Source organism: Oryctolagus cuniculus, chromosome 1, assembly GCF_051225735.1.
Source record: "Oryctolagus cuniculus isolate XC-2025 breed Fujian yellow rabbit chromosome 1, ASM5122573v1, whole genome shotgun sequence".
NCBI classification, from domain to species: Eukaryota; Metazoa; Chordata; class Mammalia; order Lagomorpha; family Leporidae; genus Oryctolagus; species Oryctolagus cuniculus.
This window is the reverse complement of record NC_142867.1, coordinates 49776359-49799865: the sequence shown is the minus strand read 5'-3', so window position 1 is coordinate 49799865 and position 23507 is coordinate 49776359. Positions and strand designations below refer to the sequence as shown.

At 37.2% G+C, this 23507-nt stretch overlaps 1 protein-coding gene and 1 pseudogene across 50 annotated transcripts in view; one reads left to right on the top strand and one right to left on the bottom strand.

Annotated features, from left to right (window-relative positions):
* The window catches only part of SOX6 (SRY-box transcription factor 6), a 647472-nt gene that overhangs the window by 503033 nt on the left and 120932 nt on the right, over positions 1 to 23507 (bottom strand). The window lies entirely within an intron of this gene.
* LOC149128388 (large ribosomal subunit protein eL6 pseudogene) lies at positions 20897 to 21646 on the top strand (annotated as a pseudogene).

Below are 23507 nucleotides of genomic sequence, written 5' to 3'. Positions count from 1 at the left end.
CTGTTGTGGCTTTTTGGGGAGTGAACCAGCAAATGAAATATTATGTTTCTCTCTTTTTATTTCCCCCACCATTCTACTCTTTCCCCTTCTCTCTCATCCTCTTTCTGTCACTATGCATTTCAAATAATTAAATAAATCTTAAAAAAAAAAAAAAGAACCTAGCTTACGTGTGTGGTTCTACCAAGCCTCCCTTATCTATTTGGAAAAAGAAATTAAATATTTGTCTTTTCTGAGATAGCATGTTATAAAATAACACTAGTTGCAGTATTATGTCCTGTATTAGATGCATTATTTTAAAAAAATTCACTATAGAGTAAGGCAAATGGTAATGATTCGTGTCTTATCATTCATACGTTCTCCCTAAATCTTCATGTTTTATTCATTTCTCACTTCAGCCCACTATAATAACAAGAATAAGTTGGCATCTCCTTAAAGCATTGCCCTTTATATAAGATTCTGTGGCAATTTTGTGACTTTAATACTGTCATTTCATGATTCAAAGACATTTCTTTACATAAATATAGTTATCACTTCACAGAATTCTTGAGAGAATTAAATGAGATAGCATACATAGTATTCAGTTAATGTTAGTTCCTCTCCCTCTTTCTTACACAGAAAACATGTCTGGAAATTTATTTTGATGAAAAAAAATTGAAATTCATGAATAGTTTGTTCAAAAGATACATTTCCATGAAGTTTTCAAACATCTTTCATATGTATCTTTTTAAGAAATAGTTGAATTGATAAACAGTGAAATTAAGAGTAATGAAGAGTGTGTGAAGTCTGTGTAAGTGGGTTGTGATTGCTGAAAATGTGTTGTTCCCTTTCTCTCACCAATTCCTCCTTGTGACCAAGGTTACAGACCATGGTTAGATTTTAAGGTCCAAAGTCACTGAACAAAACAAAGTGATTTAACCTAGGAATCATACTCAATTTTTTTGCTGCATTTTCTGCATCATAAAATTAATTTGTCACCTTAGTAATTACCAGAACCTAGAATGCTATAATGGTACCTGTACCTTGATAACATTACACAATCTTAAGACTCAGAAGAATCCCAAGTTGAGAACAGAATCCATATCTGAAAATATATAGGTTTGGATTCTATCCAGAGATTCACATTAAAATATGTAAATAAGGTAACACCAGATTAACATAGATCTATCACTTTAGACTCAATTAATCAGCAAAACTAACACAATCCATGAACTCTATAAATCCTTTCCCAACTATGAGTGATTACTGTTAAATGTTTATAAGTTTCCCATTGGATCAGAATACTCACAGGTACACTTTATTTCTTGCTCTGCAACTCACTCTACCTACCAACATACTAAAATTGCCCCATGATTTGTATATTTGCACACTTGTTCAACATGGTTATTTTTATATTCTCATTGTTAAACCAAGTCTGTCTACTCACAGATTTCATCAGCCTATCTCAATGTGTACCTACTACTGATCATGTTGTTACTGTATTATATTATCATTGCCAGTACTGCTTCTTATCTTCCTCTTGCCCTCAAAGCATGGTTTTCTAAGTAGTACCTTTAATCCAAGTTCATCCTATTCTGTTTTATCTGAATAACCTTGAAGAGGCTGGCTTTACAATCCTGACCTTGAGTTCAATGAGGCTTGGATCAACTACACCTGCCTGCTTTCAATTCTTCTCTGGGGCAGCATCACTTAGCAATTACATGTTGACCAAGTCCATCTCCTTGCATAAAAGTGTGATTACAAATGTTTATTTATAGTTAGTATGGCAATAGTATCTGGATCAATGCCATTTTTTAGCATGGAATCTTTGGTTTCTGTCTCTAATGGGTATACAGTAATCACAGACAAATCTTAATCCTGGGAAGATATTAAATAGAAGGCAATGTTTTTCAGAAATAGGATAGATTTCTTCCTGAAAGTATGTATCTGGGGTATGAGAGAAAGAGAGCTGTAAGAAGCAAAAAAGATTGATCGCTGTTAAATTTAAGAGTGGGAATAAGAGAGGGAAGAGATGTGCAATTCGGGACACGCTCAAGCTGACTTACCTCAAATGGTAGAGTTAGAAACATACCAGGGGATTCCAATTCAATCCCATCACGGTGGCATATACCAATGCCATCTCACTAGTCCTGGTGATCAATTTCTGTTCACAATTGATCATAATGATAGGACTAAGAGCCAAAGGGAGCACATAAACAAGAATAGTGTCTGCAAATACTAGCTGATAGAATAAAAAAGGGAGAGAACAATCCAACATGGGAAGCGAGATACACAGCAGACCCATAGCATGGCAGATGTCCTAAACAGCACTCTGGCCTCAGAATCAGCCCTTAAGGCACGCAGATCTGGCTGAAAAGCCCATGAGAGTATTACAGGCATGGAAAGCCAAAACACTCTGGCAAAAACAAAACAAAACAAAACACCCTAAATGAAAGATCTCTGCGAGTGAGATCCCAGTGGAAAGAACAGGTCATCAAAGAAGGAGGTACCTTTCTCTGAAGGGAGGAGAGAACTTCCACTTTGACTACGACCTTGTCTAAATATGATCAGAGTTGGTGAACTCAAAAGGCTTCCATAGCCTTGGCGACTCATGACAAGAGCCTAGGGTGATTACTGATGCCATAAACAAGAGTGTCAGTTTGTTAAGTCAACAACAGGAGTCACTGTGCACTTACTCCTCATGTAGGATCTCTGTTCTTAATGTGCTGTACATTGTGATTTAATGCTATAACTAGTACTCAAACAGTATTTTTCACTTTGTGTTTCTATGTGGGTGTAAACTGTTGAAATCTTTACTCAATATATGCTAAACTGATCTTCTGTATATAAAGAGAATTGAAAATGAATCTTGATGTGAATGGAAGGGGGGAGGGAGAAGGAAAGGGGAGGGTTGCAGGTGGGAGGGAAGTTATGGGGGGGGAGGCATTGCAATCCATAAGCTGTACTTTGGAAATTTATATGCATTAAATAAAAGTTTAAAAAAATATTATTTTTCTAGACCAGTCTTTTACTGAACAAAATCAAGGTCCTTTTGCAACTTACTTAGAAGATTTAAAAATCATCTTTCTATTGAGAGTGAAGTTATAATGGAGATAATAAGGGTTACACGTAATAATACAAAATGAAAGAAATGGCAAAGGAGATGACCAGGGAGAAGAGAGTATGGTAGAGAATGAAAAGAGAGAAAAGAAAGAGAAAAGGTAGAGGGGAAGAGAAGAGACAGAAAAGTATCTAGAATTAAACCTAGGAATATGGTAGTGGATGGAGAGAGGAAAAAAGAAGTAATAAAAGCCAACTGCCCCCATTATTTTCTTTTCAAATATTTCCTCTTTTACACAGAGGGATTGGAAAAATGAGGTAAGTGAATTACCTTCACAAATACTCATTCTTATTTTACTTTACTTCATGGATCCATTAGCCCAACACCTTCGTTAAGAATTTCATTGGTCACATTTCTGCATGTCAAAGCAATCCCAAACAATTTATCCAATGTATTACACATGTAAACAAGTTTTTCTTCATAACCAGGCATGATGGTCATTTTTTCCTCCGTTTTCCTTCAACAAACATAGTTATTATAGAAAACGAAAGGAAAATTCCACTCCTCATTCATGCTAAAATATCCAGCCCTGTGGCATACGATATAATTCCATGTATATCTCTTTTTCCTTGAAAATATGATTTTTATAATATTTAATTACATAAGATCTAAATAGAGCACCAAGTTTTTTTTTCCTTCGGTTCTACAGTTTCATTTTTATTTTCTTTCTTCTTCCTTGCCTTCCTTCTACTTTTTCTTTGCAGACAGAAGTTATTTTTATGAAGAAAATTCATATTATTTTATTTAAAACTCACAGGAATTATCATTACAATTCTATTTTTTCTTTGCTATATAATACATACAAGTATTCTTCACCAAATAAAAAATGGTTTTGAAAGCCAAAATAAAAAAGTTAAAAGGACTGAGAGAAAGAGCACGATGATTGAGTTAATCTTGATTCTGAAGTCTATCATTTAGTGTGCTGCTCTGGGGAAAGTTGATATACCACACTAAATCTCAATTATAAAAGTTGACATACAATAATAGTTTCTACCTCACAAAATAATTATGAGGAATTCCCTCTCTTTCTCTCTTTCTCTCAATTTTAACCTACCACCTGGAAAAATTAAGTACTTAATAAATGGTGCTATTAATAGATTATATGATACTATTAAAGTACGAAATTTATCTTCCTAATGATTTTATCAAAACAGGCAATGGAATTGATACCCCCATGCAGAAGAATCAGTTGCTTGAAAACAATGGTAAACCAAAGAATAGGAAGATCAGTAGTTTTTAAAAAAGAAAGGAAAAAGGAAAACATTCTTGTAATATTTTTCAAATTATAGGTTAAACAGATGATAAAATCTATTTTAATTGTCAATCAGTTTTGTTTTATTAGAAAGTAAAGGAAAGAGGAAGTGACAGGAAAGAAAACAACAAGAGGGAAAAAAGAGAAAATCATCACATGTTAAAGATAATTGTTGCTGTTGAATACCTTTTATTACAGTTACATTATATTGTATGTTGGGGTCAGCATATAAATTGATTTTTTACTTTTTCACAGTGAAAAACGTTTGAAATCATCCTTACTTAATAGGAACTAGAACACATGGATCCATGAGATTTCACATAATGGAGAGAAAGCCAACAATTTTACTTCCTCAAAGACTTCTCAAGTGGCCAGTATTGTGGCCCAATGGGTTAAGCCACCACCTGAGACATGGGCATCCCATATGAACACCATTTCTAGTCTTGGCTGCTCCTCTTCTGATCCAGCTCCCTACCAATGTGCCTGGGAAAGCAGGAGAAGATGGCTCATGTTCTTGGGCCCCTGCACCCACATGGGAGACCCAGATGAAGTTCAAGGCTCCTGGCTTCAGTCTGGCCCAGCCCCTGCCATTGCAGTCATTTGGGGAGTGAACAGTGAACAGATTGATCTCTCTCTCTCTCTCCCTTTCTCTCTATAACTTTGACTTTCAAATAAATAAATAAATCTTTTAAAAAAAGATTTTTCTAGTTCATGGAAGATAGCAACTGAAGTTATCTTGTGCCCTCTGTGATATCCCATCTTGTGTTACCTTCTTATATGGAAGACTATAAAACAGAAGTAATTACCTATCAGAGTTTGTATTAAGGCAAGAGAGTAAGACTAGATGATTTCTGAATAACTTTTCTAATTCTAGACTATGAAGCAATTAGTGATTTTAAATGAAGAAAAGTAAATACAATGAGGATTTAAGATGCCATTCTTGTCCCATTCAATTAATTCAGATTAAAAGACCAAAGAAATGATTCTTCTTCTAAAAGACTGACAGATTTGTGAAGAAAAAGGACAGTAAAGTTCCACACAGTAACTTAGCTTTACTAGAAGAAATTCAGTTGTGTTTATCTTCCCTTTTCCAAGCTATATAGGGCAGGTGTGGATAGGACAGTGAGGACGTGGAGACAGTGTGAAAGAAGAAGGTGCATGTAAGTGGGTGTGTGCACTTCAGTCTTATTTAACCAAACCAGTATGGTGGTCAGCTGTGAGCCAGAGAACAGGGGCAGGAACAGAGCCAATCAAGCTGAGTTAAGTACCTCAGTCATTGCACAGAAATCTGTACAGCTCTTGTTCCCTGGCAGTACAGCTGGCAACAGCACAGCAGTAATTTGAAGGGTTTTCTATAGGGTGCTTATGAGTTTGATTTCAGTGTTGGCTTCTTGCCAATGCAACCTATACACTGGATAGCTCTGCGAGTGGCCCAACTATGTGCCTAAATGATGAAGAATCAGACTTTTCACTTGGTAGGCATGAAGTCAGCTGAGTTTTCATTTTGCCAAACATTTCTACTCTTTTTTTCAAATGCTCCAAGTTAAGAAAAATGCATGGTTTATATTAACCAAGCACTTTCCCCCTATACTTTGAGCCCATGTGTTTCCTTGGGAAACTAAATTCTTTCTATTTTACCTGTAACTCACTGACCTGTTTTTTCTAAACTGACAACTTAAATCTTTAGAACCTTTTAAAAACCACTCCTCTCGTTTTTTTCCCCACTATTCTCCTTTTTCATATTTTCCCCCTTGGCAATCAAAAAAATGTAATTTGCCAGATTTGAAATAAAAAGGGGTAAATATAATTCAAAACTGCTGAGGTTCGAGATGATGTTTCACACATAAGCAAACAACTTTTCTCTCATATACCCTTATATGCCTTTCTTCTGATACTCTTAAAGGAAATATTATAAATAGTAAGGAACTACTGTTCTTTATTTGGGTTGTCATATATTTAGGAATATTTAATTCTGAGTCAACCTCAAGGTATTTCCTTTGTGCTTATACCACCTCATCTCATATAAAACCCAATAAATAATACATTCTAAAACTGTTTTGGTATTAGGAGACTGACTATTCTCACCAGTGCTTCCATTTAAAAACCAAAAACCAAAATTGTGGGAGTAGAGTAAAAGAGTAAGTAGAAGGCATAAAATAAAAATATTTGAAATATAGTGTAAGGCATATTGAATGAGCAGAAGTATTTGGTTTCTCCACACTTTGACTCATTGGCAAAAAGTTCTAAACTGTCCCTTCTTCACTCTCAAACCATATAAACCTCCCAATTGGATGACATGTGCAAACAGACATACATCTCCATTCCTGGGCCACTAAGAGTTATTCATTACCTCCTACCTTAGCCTGGACACACAGGTACTTTCATTATACAGCTGGGGACATCACAAAAGCCTGCCTTGCATTCTAGATTTCATCTCACTGGTACAGTAGATGAAGGAAAAAGTCAAATTCCTCTACAAAATATTCATTAGAGGAATGTTATTAAAATTAGATTTCAAAATGAAATTTTATATCCACTTAACAACTATTAGAGGGTCTTACAAAAAGTCCATAGAAAATATGTATTATGAAAAAACTACACATGGATTTTGAAAGTTTAAAAACATCTTTTAATTCCATTTTCCCACTAACTTTAAAGTCCCTTCATGCTACCAAGAGTGTTATTCAGCCCCATTGTGAGGCAAATTATGAGGTAAATGGGTTTCAGTGAGCTGTCCAAGGAAACAAATCACCTATAACACAGTTCCTATGAGAATATCTATTCGAAACAACAAACTTTAAGAATTTTACCTATTAGTAAGTTCAAAACTCCCTACAAACACACATTTGTTCAAACTTCAGAGAGTCTTTTTTTCATATAAAGGAAGACTAAAAAACTAGGTACCTATCAGCCTTTAAGTAAGTCATATGCTTTCCAAAAAGAAAAGCACAAATGAAAAAAGAGCAAGAATTCAATAAGAAAAGACTATAAACTCTATACCATCTATTATGTATGAAATCTAGGATTTTCAAATACAACAGTTGAAAGAATTCATGAACAAATGATCATTACTATATATTGTGGGTGATGGAAGAAATATAAATAATCGCTAAAACTATTATTTTCTTCTGAATATAAGTAATTCAGATGTTGCTTAAAAAGAACACACAGATCAGGGGCAGGCATCTAACCTAGCAGTTAGGACACCAGTTGATGAGCCCACAACCCATATTAGAGTAACTGGGTTCAATGCCCAATTTTGGTTCTTAGCTCAGCTTCATGTTAGTGAAGATCCTGAGAGGCAATGGTGATGGCTTGAGTGATTAGGTTCCAACCACTCATGTGGCAGACCTGGAATGCGTTTCCAGCTCCTGGCTATAGCCCAGCTCAGTCCAGACTGTTTTGAGCCTTTGGGGAGTGAATCAGTAGATAGGAGCTTGCATGCTCACTCTCTCACACATAAATAAACTTTTAAAAATTACAAAGACCAAAGCTTCTAAGTTAAGAGTACTAGAAAAGTTAGTACAACTGTAAGTAAATGCATTCTCATGTAAATCCAAAGCAATAGCTAAATGCACATCTAGCCATTGGTACAACCCACTACCTTGTTTTCATATATGCACAAGGCCATACAGATCCATAAAAATGTCATCTGGGTAGAACTTTGAACGTCTTACATCGGAACGTCTCAAAAAACCACCAAATACTCTGTATTAATGTGATGTCTAAATGATCTTCTAATGAAAGCCAAATTCAAATGATTATGAAAATCTAGATAATGTTCATAAAACTAGGATAAAAGACAAAGACAAATTATTAAAATGTGCATAGGAAAACCGTGTCTGTAAATAAACTTGTCAGTAAAATCTCAGACAGGATTTTGCTTATTAAGAAATTGGGAGGAACAGGCATTGTGGTGCAGTTGATTAAACCACCACTTGGGAAGCCCATATCACATAATGGAGTGCCTGCTTTGAGTCCCAACTCTGTTTCTGGTTCCAGCTTCCACTGATGCAAACTCTGGGAGGAAGGTACTAGGGTCCTGCCAGGTACTGGGATCTCTGCCAGCAACATGATACCCAGATTGAATTCCTGGCTCCTGGCCTCAGTATGGCCCAAACTCAGCTATTGAAGATATTTGGGGAGTGAACCAGTGGATGGAAGATTCTCTCTCTCTCTCTCTCCCCTCTCTTTTCCTGTCTCTATATCTCTCTGTTGCTCTACACTTCAAATAAATAAATACACTTTTTAAAAGATCTATTTATTTATTTATAAGTCAGAATTGACTTTGGCTACCCTCCACTGCTTTCCCAGGCACATTAGCAGGGAGCTGGATTGCAAGTGGAGCAGCCGAGACTCAAACCCTTGCCCATATGGAATGCCAGCCCTGCAGACCATGGCTTAACCCACTGCACCACAGCACCAGCCCCAATAAATAAACGTTTTTTAAAAAAGAAATTGGGATGTATGAACATTAAGCCTGCTCCTGAGGTAGCAAAAGTCATTGCTGAATATATAATTGTTAGCCCATTTTTAATATAAGGAAGTGAGGCATAGTATGCACAGCATTGCCTATAACTGACTGCACTGTGACATTCTCATTCATTTGATGATCCTGAAATCCAAAGCAGCTGAAGACCATGGATATCCACTCAGGATTTCCAGAAACCTTCCCCCAGAGTGCAAGTGCATGTGCTGGTAGACACCACATTGTACTTGCTCAGTACTTGTTCTTCAGCAACTCCTTCTGCCATCAGTATTCCTTTCTGCACCAGCATGCTTTTTTTTTTTTTTCCTTTACAGGCAGAGTGGACAGTGAGAGAGAGAGAGAGTCTTCCTTTTGCTGTTGGTTCACCCTCCAATGGCCGCTGCGGCCAGCGCACCGCACTGATCCGAAGCCAGGAGCCAGGTACTTCTCTTGGTCTCCCACGGAGTGCAGGGCCCAAGGACCTGGGCCATCCTCCACTGCACTCCCAGGCCATAGCAGAGAGCTGGCCTGGAAGAGGGGCAACCGCGACAGAATTTGGCGCCCCAACCGGGACTAGAACCTGATGTGCCGGTGTCGCAGGCGGAGCATTAGCCTAGTGAGCCGGCCCAAGCATGCTGTTCTAAAGCCAGAGAAGCTACATGCTGAGAGTCCTGCTAACCCTCTCTCAGTGCAGCTGGGAGCAGAAGGCCCACTCATTCATTTGCATCTACTACAGCAATTCCTCATTCTAGGTGTTGTGCATCCTAATCAATTGCAAAGTCTCCATTTGAAAGGTATGTTTGAGTGATATGCCCTTGTTTGTGTCAGTGTGTACACTGGGTAAAGTTGCATAATGTCATGAATGTGTATCTCTGTATAAGACATACTTAAAACATCCAGAGTAGACGAGCAGCATGAGACTGAGTTTATCACTTTTCACTTGAAGTACACATCACACAGAGACAAAAGCTACAGTTATAAATATTATTTTATAAAATGAATCATTTATCTTCATGTGGAGGGAACTAACAGGACAACAGGACAGGCCTCTCCACATTCAGTGGAGTGGAGGCAAGAAAGCTGCTCTTTCTCTCTCAATGTTAGAAAATAGACCTGTTTGGAAAAATTGTCTTAAATTTTCTGGGGGAAGGGAGTAAAGGGAGCTTGAGTTTTCATATCAAGGAAAACCAACAGCATGTCTTCATATAGACTATATCTATCCCTCCATCCACCAAGATTATACAGGAATGAGAAGACTATTCTTATCAAGAAAGTTAAGTTCAAATGAAATGTTCTTTCAAGGAAGCCCCCAGTGTTTGAAGTGTTCATCCATGGTTCGAAGAAAACAATCTGTGGTACTTTAAGTGAAGTAAGAGTAAATAACATTTCACCACAATGTACTGCCATAGCCTGTATGCTTTTAAAGGTACAAATGAGATTTTCTAGGATTTTGTTTTCCCTCAGAAAGGAAAATAGGAAGGAAAAATGTTACATAGAGTATGAAGCAAAGGGCATGAAATGGACATATAAATAACTGTTAGTTCAGTGTAAAGTATCCCTGAAGAAAGGGGAGAAGCCCAGGAGATGTGCACATCAAATAAAAAGGGAGACTATGGCTATATTTCAGCTCAAACCAATATTTCCTTTTCAGGAATCATCCCCTCTGGCTCACTGCTGACAATCCATAGACAGCGTATGAGTGAGATGAGTTCATGAGTAAGATGAACAGGGATGCTCCACGGCAGGTAAATAAATTTGTTTCCACTGAGATAATTATTCTTACCGTGTGTCACTGCTTTCATGGCATAAACAGGACAGGTGATGACATCCTATAAAATGCAATTTTTATTCCCATGCTGCTGACATGGAGATACATAAATCATTCAAATCTCCTGGGGCTTTTTTGTTTTTGTTTTGTTTGTTTGTTTTTTGCTCTGAAACTATGACTGGGTATTTTTATTGTTTGGGGTTTTTTCCTTTTTAGAACCTGCTATCATCCACTGTGCAATACTGTTGAAAGACTGGGGGAAGGGAGAAAGATTAGCACCATTTTAGACTACCTAGGCCCATACAAGAACTATTTTTTTCTTGTGTGAGACAGCTGAATACAGATATTTCACTTGTATTTTTTAAGTTTACCATCTGCATCATATATACCTGGGTACTATCTATATCCTCAAATCAATACCGTTTCCCAAAACTCATATCCTTTCATCCTAACGTAGGCAAGAAACAAGCAATCACAGACCTTTGTACCAACAAATAATTTTTCCAACTATAATTCATTAGTACCTTATTCCAAAAGCATATGAATACTCACAAGATGGTTAATCCTCATTAAAAACTAAGATTACATGACATAATTACATGTAAATAAGAAAAATGAATTAAACTCTTACCCTTTCCTATGTCGGGCACTAGTTGTGAATCATATATACAATTAGAGTTATATTGCTAAGCTAAAAATATTGGTAAAGATCTAAAAATGACAAACAGTGCCTTTTAAATTAATGTCTTATTAGTTGAGTGAAGTACACTGACAAAGAATAATTTATGCTTATTCAAACTGCACTCGACATCTTCAGGTGTTTCCAAATGAGCTCACAGAAGAGTGATTAAATGCATCTGATAACAAGCCACACATTGCTGAAATTACTTACCGCCTCATTTTATGATTAATTAAACATGTAGATTAAAGTTGCAAAAGAATTTAGATTAATGAGCAAGTTAAGTCTTGCTGATATAAGTGAATTGGGAATTGGATGCTCTGTGGAACTTTATAAACATGCATTTTATAATGAATAAGACAAGGCTACATGCAGAATCGTGGCCACCAGGGCCTTTTGACGATGCAGTCTTTTTTAACATGGTTTGACAGCTTTCAAATAACATTCTTCTATAGGCTTTAAACTTTGTGCTTTGCTGTAAAACACAAGACTACATAACTCATGTACCAGGAGTACGATTATTTTCAAGCTCTCCAAGGTAATGACCCCCTGTAGCAGCAGCTGTTCAGAAAAAATTATAAGCTCAATTGTTATTTTAATCAGAGATAGTTTAGTAGTTAAAAGCAGTTATGCAACTTGTAAAATTATATGACACCTCATCAGTAGCTTCTCTTCAATACTCCTTCCTCCAAAAGTAAAACCATCCCAAAAAAGTCATAGCTTTCCAGAGGACTTATTAGCAAAGCAGGGTGCTCAGTCATTCATAAAATATTCAAAGCCATTTATTAGTGTGGTTTCTGTGCTAGGAAAGGTAATGTTTAAATTTATGACGACTCTTATCAGCTCCAAGAGTGTATCAAAATATCTGCTGGGGTTTGCTGAGTATCCAATTTTTCTCTTTTAAGATCGGCTTTACCTAATCCAAGTAGCTTAGACTGTGTCAAAAGCCAAGTTGGACTTTATGATATTCCAGGGCAAAAGAAATTCAGGTTGTTCACAGAGATGTAGTGCATTCTCCTTAGCAAGGGATACAAAAGTGGAAAGAAATTGAGCCAAAGTTGCTAAGCTCACTTATGGTTTAAAATGTATTCTATTTTTATTACTAAGCTTGTAGCCATTTATTACTACCACAGTATAATGAAGACATTCCTACAAATTCCTTGAATGGATCTAAATCTGCTGTCTAAAATACACCTCTAATTCCTTTCTATTTATTTTAAGATCTTATGCATGATTTCTTAACAACAGTGAAAATTTTATAATTTTGATGTTTTTCCTTCTAATTCATATTTTTGGACACTAGACTTACCAAGAAAACTACAGAAATTTTTGCATAAGAATCAAAGGAGCTTGCTCATGACACAGGTGGCAAATTACCATCATTTAACCTCATATATGTATCATGCGGACATAATTGCCCATTTGAAGATCTATGTTAATGAAAATATAATATTAATAGAAGTGTCTGACTGCTGAAACTTATTAAAAGCTCAAATCAGGGGCCAGCAGCATGGTGGCGTAGCAGGTAAAGTAGCGGCCTGGGACACCAGCAACCCATATGGGTGCCGGTTCACGTCACTGCACTTCCAATTCAGCTCTCTGCTAATGGCCTGAGAAGAACAATGGAAGATGTACCAAGTGCCTAGGCCCCTGCCATCCACGTGGGAGACCTGGAAAAAGCTCCTGGCTCCTGGCTTCAGCTTAGTCCAGTGCTGGCCATTGCAGTCATCTGGGGAGTGAACCAGTGGATGGAAGACATCTGTTTGTCTCTCCCTCTCTAACTCTGACTTTCAAATAAATAAATAAATAAATACTCTTTTTAAAAGTTAGAATCAGCTTTCTAAGAAGCCAAAAGTAAAAAAGTTTGTATTTGGTTTCTTTATTTTGTTACCAGTGTCTTTTACCAAATAATGTAAATCACATTTGATCACTACAAGATTATTTTAAATTTATGTCCTTATTCTTACAGCTCAATATGAACATTATAATAGCAATTTCCAGGTAGAAATGTGCAATTAAATACTTCAGGGAAGAAACACTATACTTTTTCCTTATACAAAAGTTTAAATTACTCATTTTTATTATTTAACAGAGGAAATCTGACAACAAAGTACTCACATCAGCCTGAAAGAGGCCAAGTTAGGTAATGCTTTAAAATAATTCCTTTGCAATTATAAAATGTTGTGGTATATGCCAGAAGGACAAAGATTATTCAGACAGCTCAACAACTACCAAAACTTAAGTAACAAGATTTTTCCACTGTAGCTATCAACATATTACTTCTAGGACCCACAAATTATGAGGTATGTCCTGAAGTTACTAATAATCTAATGGAAATCATGTCAATCCTGTGGAATTTTAATAAAGGGAGATTCATTTATTTACCCATGGCAGAATTTTTATAAAATTACCTTAAGTTCTAAATACTAAATATATTTAACTATTATCTTTATATTTATTATTAACATGGTCTAATTTTTTCTGATAAATACTTAATATAACTTTACCTGTTCATAGTACATAAATCTACTGTTTATTTAAAGTTAAGAAAATATATTTACCTAAATTACCAAAATAGGTACTTCACCTGAAACTTTGAACCAATGGGGCAATTAAAAATAGCCCAAATTAGCCATAGTGTGATATAAAAATTCCTAAACATTATTTTCACTAAATCAAATGGTAATTTGTTGTAATACTTATTTTCTTCTACTTCACAATATAATCCTTTAGGCTATAAGCCTTTTATTTCTAAGGGAGGATTAATATTTTCTCTATTTCACCTATAGGTTGAAAAAAAGTATTAAAATGCTCACACCAGAGATTAAAATGAGATAAATTTATTCCCACATTTGATTGGACCAAGGTTTGTCCAGGTGAAGTATGAATCCATTAATATCTACAGTACTGACAAATACTGAATTATTAACATTGTTAAGGCCTCAGTTTCAAGACATGCCCCATAGAAGAGTTTTGTGAGATTCATCAAAACTCAGTCTTGCAATGTGTTTACAAGCTTTGTGTAGGTAACTTGTCTTGAACCAAAAATAAGGTGACTCTCAACCAAGGAAGCTGTCATCAAAGCCAAACAAAGGTTCATGAATACAAAGAGCCGGTTTACAGTGAAGGAAACAGATGAATCCAGGTGCCCCCTCATTCCAGATCCTTGCCAACTCAGCACTTAAGCACCTAAGATACCAGGCTTCTTGTCTGGTAGGATCATCAGCATTATGTATCATGCCCATGTCTTCTATATGTCAATGCAACTATTCAGGAACCAAAAACAGCGATGAAAAGTGGTTCCAAAATTATTATGGTTCATAATTACTGACTGTAAATTCTTTAGTTCTTTTATGTTAGAATAAGGTAGTTAACTGAAAGAGTCCTAGATTTTTCCTTTAGTAAAGAAATAAAAAATTGCTGTTTTCCAGGTCAGTTATGCTACAACCACCTCTAAAGTTCCCATATAAGCAAAATAATTCTGTGGGTAGCTCTGCATCAACAGTGGTCTTTCATAAACTGACTGGGAATTTACTGTGTAATTATTTTTGAAAATCAATGGTTTCCAAACTTTTTGTATGATGGAATGCAAAATTGATTTTGTTCACAGAATGAATACCCTAAATGAATACAAGTTATTTCAAAATTTGGGAAAATTTGATATTTCTGATAACTTGTCTTCAATTATTCAGTCATTAGATACATTGCCTCTGAATAAAAGAAGCATTCTTGAAAAACATTGAACTGTGGTAGTAAAATGGTTTAATTTGAATGTAACATTTAGATAATAATCCTAACAGTTTTAATCATGAGCTAAACCTTGGACATGTAAGAAACTTGGATGTAGAAGTTATTAAAGCCACAAAAAATGCAAAGCAGTCTTAATTTGCCATGGAAATAGGAAATAAATCAGAACATCAATATATTCACATATGTGAAAGTACTTCAAAAAGTTTGTGGAAAAATTTTATTAAGAGACAGGTTCATTTTGGTGCAAAAGTATTTGGAAATCCAAGCATAATTTTTTCATAATACACATTTTCCACAATCATTTTGAAGTACCCTTATGTCACCCCTGGGCTCTTATAAAGTGAAAATGGATCACAAAGCCCTTCTTGAAGCATTTGCCATCTCTCATCAGAAGATAAATGGTATCTAAAAAGAAGAATTTAATAATTACTGGATCCACAGGCCCAGTGAGTAAAGCTGTGGCCTGAAATGTCAGCATCCCACATGGGCAGCAATTCCTGTCCTGGCTGCTTCACTTCCAACTCAGCTCCCTGCTAATGACCTGGGAAAAGCAATGGAATATCACCGAAATGCTTGGGTCCCTGTTACCCAGGCCAGCATTGTGGCATAGCAGGTTAAACGGCTACCTGTAATACCAGCACCCTATATGGGCACGGGTTCACATTCCGGCTGCTCCACTTCTGATCCAGCTCCCTGCTAATGTGCCTGGGAAAGCAGCAGACGATGGCATTGGTCCATGGGCCCCTGCACCCACATGGGAGACTCAGAAAAATCTGTCCCTGACTGCTGGCTTCAGTCTGGCCCAGCTCTGGCTGTTGCAGCCATTTGAGAAGCAAAACAGCAGATGGAAGATCTCTATGTCTCACCTCTCCCCTATAACTCTGCCTTTCAAATAAGTAAAATAATATTAAAAAAAAAAGAAAAACAAAACAAATTAAAACTACCTCCATAGTGAAGAAAATTAAACCTGCAGTAAAGACTGTACTGGTCCCAAATGACAGAGCTTAAGTAAAAAACACTTGGAAAGAATGAACTGTTTCCACCTTAACTCACACCAGAAAAAAAAAGTTTCAAAACATTTATAGGCATACAGAAATTTTGATTACTTTACTGAATAAAATTCACAAATTCTAGCACCAAATGCAAAATTACTAGCATACAAACAAGGAAGAAAATGCAACCTACACTGCAAAAAACTCAGTCAACTGGGGCCAGCGCCGTGGCTTGCTTGGCTAATCCTCCGCCTGCAGCACCGGCATCCCATATGGGCGCTGGGTTCTAGTCCCATTTGGGGCGCTGGTTCTGTCCCGGTTGCTCCTCTTCCAGTCCAGCTCTCTGCTGAGGTCCGGGAAGGCAGTGGAGGATGGCCCAAGTGCTTGGGCCCCTGCACCTGCATGGGAGACCAGGAGGAAGCACCTGGCTCCTGGCTTTGGATTCGCGTAGCTCAGGCTGTAGTGCCCATTTGGGGGGTGAACCAACGGAAGGAAGACCTTACTCTCTGTCTCTCTCTCTCTCTCTCTCACTATCTAACTCTGTCAAATAAAAAAATAAAATAAAATAAAAAACTCAGTCAACTGAAACTTACTCAAAAATGGCACATTTGCTCTAACTAATGAAGATATTAAAACAGTTATTATAGTTGTATTCTTTTTCTGCAGAGAGCTAAAATAAAGACAAAATATTAGACAGAAATAGAATTTAAAAAGACTCAGATTAAACTTATAGAGGTAAAAAAATTACAGTATCTGAAATGTAAAGATACTAGGTAGAATTAAAAGTGGATTAGACATAGCAGGACAAAATAAGTACAAAATGTGAGCTTGAATACACATCAATAGAAATAATTCAAAATGAAACAGAATACAGAAAAACAGATGAAAAAGTGAGCGAAGAATCAGTGACTTACAGGTCAACTTTAAACTACCTAATACACACACATAACTGGAGTTTTCCAAGAAAAGGCCTGAAGATAAAAAAAATCTGAGAAACCACATCTGGAAGTTTTCCAATGTAATGAAAGTCAAAAATGCACAGCTCTAAACATCTCAAAGAAATTCAAGCTAAAGAAACATCAAGAAAGCTACACGCAGGCACAATCGAACTGCTTAAACCAATGACGGGGCAGGTGTTGGGCACAGCGGTTAAGATACCCCTTGAGACACTTACACCCTACATCAGAGTGCCTGGATTCAAGTCCTGGTTTCACTCTCAATTCTACATTTCTCCTAATGCACTCCTGGAAGAAAGCAGGTGATGATTCCAGTAGTTTGGTGCCTGCCACCCTCATGGTAGACCTAGATCAAGTTCTGTTAAGGCTCCTGGCGTCAGCCAGGCCCAAGCCTGGTTTTTGTTGGCATTTGGGTAATGAACCAGTAAACCAGACATCTGCCTGTCTGGTTCTGGCCACTCTCGCTCACTTTGCTCTCTCTCTCTACCTTTCAAATAAATTTAAAAATTTTAAAAACAGTGGTAAACTCTAAAAAGTAGTCAGAAGAAAATAACACATTACAAACAGAGGAATATATATAATAATTACAGCAGACTGCATTAGAAAACCAACACAAGGCAAAAAACAATACTGTCTTTAAAGTATTGAACAGGGGCCAGCGCCGTGGCAGAGTAAGCTGAACCTCTGCCTGGGCTCCAGCATCCCATATGGGCGCAGGTTCCAGTCTTGGCTGCTCTTCTGCTGATCCAGTTCCCTGCTAATGGCCTGGGAAAGCAGTGCAACTGCTTGGGCCCCTGTACCCACGTGGGACACCCAGAAGAAACTTCTAGCTCCTGGCTTCAGTTCAGCCTATCTCCAGCCATTGTGGCCATTTGGGGAGTGAACCAGGTGATGGAAGACCTCTCTCTCTCTGTCTCTCCCTCTCTTTGTCTGTAACTCTGCCTCTCAAATAAATAAATAAATAAATAAAATCTTATAAAAACAAATAAAGTATTGAACAAAAAGAAAAAACTTCAATCTAAAATTAATACTACTGAAATAAAGATTTGTCAGAAATATAAACATTGAAGTAAATCTCACCAATTCCACATTCTACAAGAAATGTTAAAGAAATCCTTCAGGCAATTGGTAATGTCATCAAATGAAAAATCTGATTGTGCACAAACAATGGTAAGTATGTGAGTAAGTATAAAATACTATTTCTTAGTTTTAAATCTCTTCAAAATACTACGGACAATTCAAATAAAAATAACTATTTATTCTGAGGTTCATAACGTGTAAATAATATGTAACACAAAAAGTATCAAAAAGGCTGGGGGAGAGAAATAAAAGTATATACCATTGTAAAATTCCTATACTATACATGAAGTACAATAGCATTATTTGATAACTGTGGGGAGCAACTCGGACTAGACTAAGTTACTGGAATTAAGACTTATTCTATACATCTGCTCTCCCACAATATGGCGCTGAGAAGGGAGAAACAGCTTCTACACAGCTGCCTCCAGTTCAACCAATAAACTGTAGGACCTACTCCTGATTGGAGGAGAGCAGCGTACTCGGCGTGTGGGTAGCAGAGTTGGGATTGGTGGAAGAGGACTATAAAGGAGGAGAGAGACAACATGCACCGGGAACATCTATCTGAAGGAACACCTGTGCAGCCCCCGAGAGAGCCGGCCGGCGGTGTGCCGCTCCCCTGCGGAAGTGGGGAAAAGCAGCAGGGGGAACCGCCCTTCCACGGAGCTGGAAGGGACGGTAGCCAACCTGGGAAGAACCAGCAGCAAACCCGGGGAGGGCCGAGCAGACAAAAGAACAGCGCAGGGTCCTGTGTCGTTCCTCCACGAAGACGGGGAGCGACAGATAACTCTATGATAAATTGTATAAGGTTGCTGTAAATATTAAAGCAACCACTAAAATGAAATAAAACAAAAAGTTATAATTAATAAACCAATAAAGAATTTAAATCAAAATCACAAAAATTCCCAAGAAATTCAAAAGAAGGCAAGAAAAAAGGAAAAGGGAATAATAAAAGGACCAGCACTGTGGCATAATCAGTAAAGCTACCACCTGCAGAGCTGGCATCCCATAATGGGTGCCAGTTCAAGTCCTGGCTGCTCCACTTTGATCCAGCTATCTGCTATGGCCTGGGAAAGCAGCAGAAGATGGCCCAAGTCTTTGGGTTCCTGCACTTGAGTGGGAGATCCAGAAGAAGCTCCTGGCTCCTGGCTTCAGATGGGTACAGCTCCGGCTGTTGCAGCCAACTGGAGAGCGAACCAGCAGATGGAAGAACTCTCTCTCTCTCTCTCTCTCTCTCTCTCTCTCTCTGACTCTCCTTTCTATGTGTAACTTGACTTTCAAATAAATAAAAAAAATCTTTTAAAAAATGATAAGTTGCTGGTAAAATAAGAAGCAAAAATAATGATCATACATTTATATTTAACCATGTTGATAATCACATTAAATGTAAATAGTCTAAAAACTGAAATTAAATGGGAAAGATTATCATCCTAGACAAAAAAAAACAAGACACAATTACATGCTGCCAGTCTAGAAGAAATCCATTTTATAAATACACATTTCTTTATTAGTGAAAGGATTAAAAATATATTCCATGATCAAACTAAAAGAAACCTGTAGTGGCTATCAGACAAAATCAATTTCAGAGCAAGCAACAATACTAGAGACAGAGGAATTTTTTTAGGATCATAAGGGATAAATTCATCAGAAAGACACAATGGTCCTAAACACTTTTCTACCTAATGGAGGTACAAAATACAAGAGAGAAAAATATAAAATTTCAAGGAGAATTACAATTATAGTTTTCAAAATCACCCTCTCTCTCAATAATGCTAAAAGTAGACAAAAAATAAGGAAAAAATAGAAGACTTGAAAAACTGTCAACTAATTTTACCAGAACATGTTGTCCAACAACAGAATGCTCATTCTTTTGTAGAACACATATAACATTTTCTAAGCCATAAAGCAAGCATTAGTAAATTGAAAGGTATTCAGACCATATAAAATATGTTCTCTGATAACAACAAAATTGAATTGGCAATCAATAATGAAAATATATATATTGAAAATCCCCAAATATTAGGAACCAAACAACACACTTCTTCATGACAATGGATCAGAGAACAAATCAAAAGGGAAATTAGAAAATATTTTAACTGTATGAAAATATTAAGTATATCAAATTATGTGGGATGCAGTTAAAGCAGAAGTATGTTTATAGCACTAACACCTAAATTGAAAAAGATGGTACCAAATCAATTATCTCAGCTTTTCCCATAGCAAACCAGAAAATAAATAACATTTAAAAGCAAAGCATACTGTGAGAAAGAAATAATAAAAATAAAAATATGTAAAATATAAAACACAAAACCAATATTAAATTTTGATATGTTATATTCAGAGTTATATCAGAAATGAGAAAGATGACATCATTCAGTAGTCTACATACATTACAAGCCTAAGAAAGGCCTAACAGTTAAGCTGTCAGTTAGGATGTCTGTGTCCCGCATTGAAGGGCCTGGGGTTCGATTCCCAGCTATAGCTTCTTGATAATTCAGACATTGGGAGGCAGTGGTGATGGCTCAAGGAGTTGGATTTCTGCCATCTACATGAGAAACGGGTTGAGTTCCCCTTCTCCTTGCTTTAGAACTCAAGCAACTGCAGGCATTTGGGGAGTGAACCAGCAGATGGAATCTTTCTTCTAACTCTATCTCACTCTCACTGCATGTGTGTGAGTGTGTGTGTGTGAAATAAATATTTTATTTTTGACTCTTTCCTATTTTACAAGATGACAGATGAAAAAGCTCCAAAGGCAGACACTAAGACCTCAAGCCATGATATAATAATGCTAATGGCAAATTAAAAAGAATAACCTCAAGGCTAAAAAAATCCCAAAAGGGAATTCCATTACAGCTAATATCCTGTCCTCGTGAGACAAACTGGCAGACAGTCCTGATCTGCTATGTGTTCCAGAAAGGTCATGTATAAGAGGAAGTACTTAGCTCCTAAATCCAGGATTGAAAAGAAAAATGAGGAGGTTTTCGCGACAGCCACAAATCAGTTTGTGGTGATGAGAGTACTGGCCCCAGGGGGGACGAGTGTCACACAACGCCTAGACACTGTCCTGCAGAGGATGTGCTTCAGAGCTGTTTAGGCAAGGGGGGGAGTGGAGAGGAACCTCAGTCAGCACGTGAGGGATGTGAGCAGACTACAGGCCAGCATCACCCCGGCACCATTCTGATCATCCACACTGGGCGCCACAGAGGCAAGGCGGTGGTTTTCCTGAGGCACCTGAGCAGTGGCTTGCTACTCGTAACTGGACTTCTTGCCCTCAACTGAGTCCCTCTGTACAGAACACACCAGAATTTTATCACTGCCACCTCCACAAAAATTAGTTTCAGCAGTATGAAAATCTCAAAACATATCATTGAAGCTGACTTCAAGAACAAGAAGCTATGGAGGCCCAGACACCAGAACGTGAGATCTTTGACGTGGAGAAAGAGATATACGAGATTGCAGAGTATCACAAGATTGATCAGAAAGCTGTGGACCTGCAAATTTTACCAAAAAGCAAAGTTATTCCTCAGCTCCAGGGCTATCTGTGATCTGTTTTGCTCTAATATGGAAGGATCATGAGTGAACTGTTAGGGGTAGTGGATATGTTCATTATTTTGATTGTGGAAATGGCTTCACTGGTATATACTTATCTCAAAATCTATCAAATGTTGTGATTTACATACATGCAGTTTAATGTATTTCACTTATAGTTTAATAAAGCTGTAAAAACTATGCAGTAGATAATATTCTTATTTTACAAGTGAAGAAGCTGAGGCTTAAGAAGGTTCTGTGATTTGAATAAGATCACAGTTACTGCTCAAAACAGCCCTGGGGTGCCAGGAATCCCACACAGTACATTTAAGAATTTATATGAAGTGTCTAATATAGTTCTGATTCACAGAAGGCACTCAAAAAGTTTTTGCTTCTAATTTTTAAAGTATGGAGATTCACTATAGGATATTTCATTTATCATAATTGATAGAATGGTTGCATATATGGGAGTTAGAGTTTAAGCAATTCAAACAAAAAGAACTCTACTACAATTCATGACATCATATGCACTATTCTCTACACACAGCAAGACAGATATGAAAGAGCATCCTATAAGGGGGCAATGGTGAGGGACTTAGTGTGCCATAAGGTTAAACTGCATATATTTGAGGAGAATATGGAGATGGGCCTCTCCTCCCACAAATAGATTATAAATTGCTGAGGGCTAATTTTTTTTATTTCTGTTTTAAATTCTACCTCATTGTCCAGAATTCATGTTCTAATAGCATGACTGAATAAATGAATTATGGTAGTGCTAGTCTAAATGATATTCAATATGGATGACAAGGATCCTCTACAAAGTCAACTTTACTTCGCTATTTTGAAAAAGCCTATTTTTTAACTTTTATTTCAATAAGCCTTTTCTCACTCATGAATAAATTTGCTTACATTATTCTCTCTCATCCTGAAAAATATAAGTAAAAGAGGGTCTGTATCTTAGCTTAGAATTTTTGCAGTGCAGAAATGTAACCAAACTCTTCATGTACCTGCTTCATTCTTCACAGATGCCATGCACTAATCCCTATGTTGAAGCCACCTGATAAAAATGCCATAATCTTTGGGCCGGCACTGTGGTGTAATGGAGGTTGCTGCCATCTGCAATGCTGCCATCCCATATGGGCACTGGTTCATGTCCTAGCTGCTCCAATTCTGATCCAGCTCCCTGCTAATGGCCTGGGAAAAGCAGTGAAATGAAGGCCAAGTGCTTGGCACCTACCACCCATGTGGGAGACCCAGATGAAACTCCTAGCCCCTGGCTTCAGCCTGGCCCAGCCCTGATCATGGTGACAAACTAGGGAGTGAACCAGCAGATGGAAGATCTATCTCTCTCTCTTTCTCTCTCTCTCTCTCTCTGCCCCTTATAACTCTTTCAAATAAATAATAAATCTTTAAAAAGAATGCCATATCTTAACTATCTTCACTTTCTCAAATTCATGCTAGCTGTGTTTTACCTTATATCTCTGAGTGGAGGAAAACAATCAGTCATTTGCATTCCTTTCCATCATGCTTCCCACCACATACAGTCTTATCATTCTTATTGATATCTTCTTTAAACCTTTTAACTCCTATCTGAACTTCTGCAATAGCCCTCATAAGCTGTTTCTCTAGCTCAAGTCTCTTTTCCTCAAATCAACTCTGCCAGCTTCTGGTTGAATTAATTTCTCAAAAGCTAAGTCTCTACCATAACACCAAACCACTTGGTTGTAATGTCTTCCAATGATCTAACAAATGCCTTAGTTTAGTCTTGTAAGTCATGATATGATCTCATTAATTGTCTAGCCTGTACACCATGTACCTCAACCTGAACCTCTCTGATCCCTTTTCCATTCTTACCTGTGCCCATGTGTCTACTTTTCACCGATGTTCAAATTGTTTGTCTCACTAATAGCGTGCTTCTCTCTTCTTCCCCTACCCCACTG